The sequence below is a fragment of the Hipposideros armiger genome, unplaced genomic scaffold (genome assembly GCF_001890085.2).
Source record: "Hipposideros armiger isolate ML-2016 unplaced genomic scaffold, ASM189008v1 scaffold_117, whole genome shotgun sequence".
NCBI classification, from domain to species: Eukaryota; Metazoa; Chordata; class Mammalia; order Chiroptera; family Hipposideridae; genus Hipposideros; species Hipposideros armiger.
The window spans coordinates 1,803,092-1,808,512 of record NW_017731467.1 but is presented as its reverse complement, the minus strand read 5'-3'; the positions used below and the strand labels follow the sequence as shown (position 1 = coordinate 1,808,512).

Below are 5,421 nucleotides of genomic sequence, written 5' to 3'. Positions count from 1 at the left end.
GTTGTAGTAAACAGTAAGGACATTTCCCTAGGAGCCTTTTCACTTGCCAGTTTGAATCCATCTTGGCCAATCCATAGCCCTGCTATCCCAGGATAACATTTTCATCTCTTTTACCATAGGGATTCTCAGTTGGGCTTTGGGTGGGGTGGGAGGAGAAGATATCAGAAATGGCAGAGAAGCTTTTTCCAACACACATGCCAGCAGCCTATGCAGGTGGGCTTTGGTAACTGGTCCCCCACTGAGAGAAACAGTTGATCACAACCTTTCCTTTCACAACTCACAGTCCAATCTCTGAATTCGGTGGCTCTGCTCTCATCCTTGGACCTGCCGGAACCTTCTCTCTGCAGTCCTCATCATCTCTCATGCGGTCCTTAACCCAAATTTCCTAACTAATCTCAGAGAGCCAGCTGCATTCCAGAAAGGACGGGCTTATGGGTTGGCTACTTATATTTTCAAGAGGTAATTGCAAGTCATTTTGCAACTATTTTAAGACTTCATTGAAAAAGAAATTGCAGATTCATTGTATGACAATAGTCAGCCTTCCAATTTTCTGCAGAAGCTAAAATTTATGAAAAAGAATGGAGCATTAGCCTGTGACTTGGTGGTGTGACCGGTACTCTTCCCTGGGAAGGAAAAAAGGAATCAATGGGGAAAGGGGCTGCTAGGCTCCAGGAAACTCTGCCAGGCCCCAGGAAAGCCACTTTTATGGAGGTCCCACAGTCTAAGGTATGGTCTAGATATATTGTTTCCAAGGCAAGAAAAACCTACTGGGGTGTTGAGCAGAATATTCTAAGAATCTTTTAAATCAACAGCGCTGCTGCTTGACCATGAGGAATGCGCCCTCCCCAGGGACGCCTGGAGAAGACTAACATGCACCGAAGGAGGGGCCTCACCTCATCCTCTTCCAGCCTCTGTGGGCCCTTGCTCTGTCACGTGACGGCTGGCCTGCTCTGCTCCCAGCGCCTGCGCTCCGGCCCAAACTGTTAAGTGGACTAGGCTTGCCTTTCAGTTTATCCATTTTGTCCTCCAATGGCACTGCACGCCCTCGTGCTGCCCCCTGGCTGCTCAAAGCTTATCTGGGAGGAGGCAGTATATGGAAGTTTGAAAATGATAGCCTGTTTACAGATGTTTTATTGCAAGAATCTTTTAAAATTTTAATTAGAACTAGTTACTAACATTTGAAATTCAGGAAGTGGAAGTCTAGATTCTCAGCATCTCAGGAAAGAAATCCAAAGTTCTGCCCTCAATAGGCCACATTTCCTCATGTCATAAAGATACTCCCTTCAACTAGGGACTGGGCTCTTGAGTTTGCTACAATCCTCATCCCTCTGTCTTAATTTAAATGGACTCGTTTCACTCGAGTTTTAAAAATCTATAAGCCCATAGATAATGTGGTTTGCTACTGCCCAGTCAGGGATATGGCAAAGCGATAGAGGCATTCATTGGATTTGAACCTCAGCCTGTGTGATGGAGGGCACATTACTTAACTCTGGATGTCTTTTTGTGAAATGATAATAACAACTACCTCATAAGTCATCAGGGAGAGTATGTAAGATAATATCTATACAGCACCTAGAATGATGCCTGTCTCATAGAAAACTCCCCATTAAGGACAGCCATTCAGGGTGCTCTTCTCAAAACATGTTTCATATGTGTTACACCTTTCCTAACCCCTTTCCTCATGTCTCCTCTCCTTATTCTTGTCTCCAACTCATCAAAACAAATAAACAAACATTTTTGCCACTCATTCAAAAAATACAGAATTAAATATCAACTAAATGCCAGTCAAATGTGTTAGGTACTAGGGGAAGTAGGGTGTAGGGGAGACACATCCATGCATGACACAGTCTCAAGGAGTTCATGGCTTGTTATATAACAGTGCTACAACGTGATCAATGCTACAATTGAGCTGTACGTTAGGCAACACCAAGGAGGGCACAGCAACAAAAACAGTTGTAATAATCATTTCCGTAAGTAAGTAAATGGTGTGCTCATAAACAGTTTTTCTCAAAAAAGAGAAAAATAAAGTCCCTGTAGCAGTTGCCAATTTCCATGGCATAAATATTCCCACCAAGGCCGATTTCAAGCTATCAGTAATAATAAGCTATCGGTAAACCCACAGTAATAATTAGGCACCTTTATAAAACCTCTCAGAAACTCATGGATCAAGCAAACAAGATAAGTAAGGACAGAGAGGATTTGAACACCCATGATCTGATAATTGAATGTAGAATTTCAAACTTAACTATGCATTATATTTAAATACACATAATATACTATTTACAAAATAGCATCTAAATAGTAGCCTAAATAGGGAATCTTAACATACTCTAATAATTTGATATTGTATACAGGCTATGACAGAGAGAGTCTAAGGTGCTTCTCTTTATAATATCCCTGACATTTGGTGTTCATGCCTTTGTGTAATTCCCTCCCCTTGATTGTGCGCAGGACCTATAATTCTAATAGAATATGGCAAAAGTTAATGGATAGCAATCACTCCCATAACTATGTGACATTATATATGACTCTGTCTTACCAGCAGACTCTCTTTAGACATTCCTGCTGCTGGCTTGATGGAGTGAGTAACCATGTTAGAAAAGCCCACTTGGCCAGGACCTGTGGACAGCCTACAGGACTATAGGCAGGAGGTAGAGATGGAGGGTCCTTGACCGGACAGCCAACGAAAAGCTCCCCCCTCAGTCCCACATCCAGAAAGAAATGAATTCTGCCAACCTGAGTGAGCTGAGAAGCATTCTTCTTCACTTGACTCTCCAGATGAGAATGCAGCCTGGCTGACACCTTGATGGCAGTCTTGTGAGAACTTTGAATTTATCTTCCATCTGGAAAGCACAAGATAATCAATGAACAAACTACTAGAACTGGTGAGAAAATATACTGAGTTAGCCAGAAAAGAAGTTAAACATATAAAAAACAGTATGTACCAGCAATAGTCAATAAAAAATATAATAAAGATCTAATTCATAATAGCAAAAACTCTAAAGTGCCTAGAAGTAAGTCTAACAACAAGTGTGCAAGACTTTACAGAAAAAACTATAAAAGTTTATTGAAGACCATGAAAGAATATCTGCAGAAAAAGAGCTCTATACCATGTTTGTGGATGGAGCCAGTCAATATTGTAAAGGTATCAGTTTTCCTCAAGTTAATCAATTCAACCAGTGAGATCCCAATCAAAATCCTCTAAAAACTTTTTTAATGCTACTTCATAAACTGAGCATCTTTTTAATATTTTCATGAGCTTATTGGTCATCTGTATAACTTCTGTGGAGAAATATGTATTCCAGACTTTTGCATAATTTTTCCCCAGTTTTTTTTTATTTTGATAAAATATACATAACACAAAAATTACTGTCTTACCCATTTTAAAGTGTACGCTTTAGTGGTATTAAGTACATTCCTATTGTTGTGTAACCATCACTGCCTTCTATCTTCAGAACTCTTTTAATCTTGCAAAACTGAAACTCTAAACCAATTAAATAATAACTCCCCATCCCCTCATCTCCCCAATCCCTGACAACCATCATTCTATTTTTTGCCTCTATGACTTTGACTACTGTAAGTACCTCATATAAGTGGAATCACATTGCCATTTTTTCTTTTTACTTCAATTAGCATTTATTTGATGCTGAATTTACTCTGGGGCCTTAAGTTTTTTAAAAAAGATTTTATTGGGGGAATTGGGGAAAGGGAACAGTGTTGGAGAATTGGGGAAGGGGAACAGCCAAGTTGTAGTCCTTCAATCTTAGTTGTGGAGGGCGCAGCTAGCTCAGCTCCAAGTCCAGTCACCATCCGGCTGTTCGGCAGCAGCTCGTGGCTGTTCAGCTCAAGGTGCATGTTCAATCTTATTTGTGGGTGGGCTTAGCCCACCAACCCATGCAGGAGTCGAACTGGCAACCTTGTTGTTAGGAGCACGTGTTCTCACTAGCTGAGCCATCCTGCTATCTGTTGGCAGCTCAGCAGCAGCTCAGCTTGGGCACAGCTCACTGGCCCATGTGGGAATCGAACTGGCGACCCTGTTGCTCAGAGCTCTCACTCTTAACCAACTGAGCCACTCAGTCGGCCCTGGGGCCATAAGTTTTTGTTTCTTCATTTTCTTCTGGGGGATCTTTTTCTTCTGCGAAACCTCCTCTTCTGGTTCAGGAACAATCTGCTCTTTTGCAGTTAGGATCGTCTCAATGTGGCAGGGAGGGCTCATGTAGGGGTTAACCCGCCTGTGAGCTCTGTAAGTTCTGTGCTGCATCTTGGGAGCTTTGTTCACCTGGCTGTGCTCAGTGATCAGAGGGTCTACATCTAAACCCTTAAGTTCAGCATTACTGTCTGCATTTTTAAGCCTGTGCAGTAAACATTCTGCATTCTTTTTGGGCCACTGACCCTGTATCCAATCCCACTGTTTGGCCTGGGCACACCTCCCAACTCCACCATTGTAACGATTGATTGACACACATTGCTTCTGTAATGTGGCATCCTTTAGACACTTGGTGGCTTTTCGGATATGAATACCCTTGAAGGCCTGAGCAGTTTCATGAGCGTTCTTAAAGTTAGCATGTAGATTTGAACCTCTTGATTTACATGATTTTGTGGGGTTCTCTCTGGGTCAAGTGAATAGCTAACCATTTTTAAAGGTCACCTCAGGCTGCTTAGGGGAAGAGCCATATTGCCATTTTTAAATTGTGTTATTTGATCTTTTGTTGTTGAGTTGTATGAATTCTTTATGTATTCTGGATATTAACACCTTATCAGATATATGATTCGCAAATATTTTCTCCCACTTCATAGTTCAATCTGTTAACTGTGTTCTTTGATGCACAAAATTTTTAAGTTTGATGTAGTTCCATTTGTCTATTTTTGTTTTTGTTGCCTGTGCTTTTTTTTTATCATATCCAAGAAATCACTGCCAAGTCCAATGTCATGAAGATTTCCCTCTATATTTTCTTCTAAGGGCTTTGTAATTTTAGGTCTATGTAGGTATTTACTTGTTTTGAGTTAATTTTTGTATATGGTTTAAGAAAAGGGTCCAACTTATTCTGCCCATGAGAAAATATATTAACAGATTAGTTATGAGCAAAATATTACATGGCAATTCATAAACACTGAAGAAACAAATTCCCTATCTACAGGAATTACTGCAATGATAATTAGAGAATATAACCTAATTAATAAATTCAATTAATGTATCATTACTGAATGGTAATATTAATTTAGAGACAGTCCCTTAGAATAATATAGAAATTTAGATTACCATTCATGTACTTTCCCTACTTCTTTCTTATTCTCATATAAAATCTAAATTTTGAACTTTGTGGATAGATCACCATGATAGCTGTTTCTAAAGCATTCACTCATTCATTTAGTCACTTGTTCATTTAGTCATGCATTCAGTCCATTACCCAAGAGATTAAT

At 40.2% G+C, this 5,421-nt stretch overlaps 1 pseudogene; it reads right to left on the bottom strand.

Annotated features, from left to right (window-relative positions):
* Positions 1 to 4,093: 4,093 nt before the first annotated feature.
* On the bottom strand, positions 4,094 to 4,635 carry LOC109385504 (60S ribosomal protein L17 pseudogene; annotated as a pseudogene).
* Positions 4,636 to 5,421: the final 786 nt, after the last annotated feature.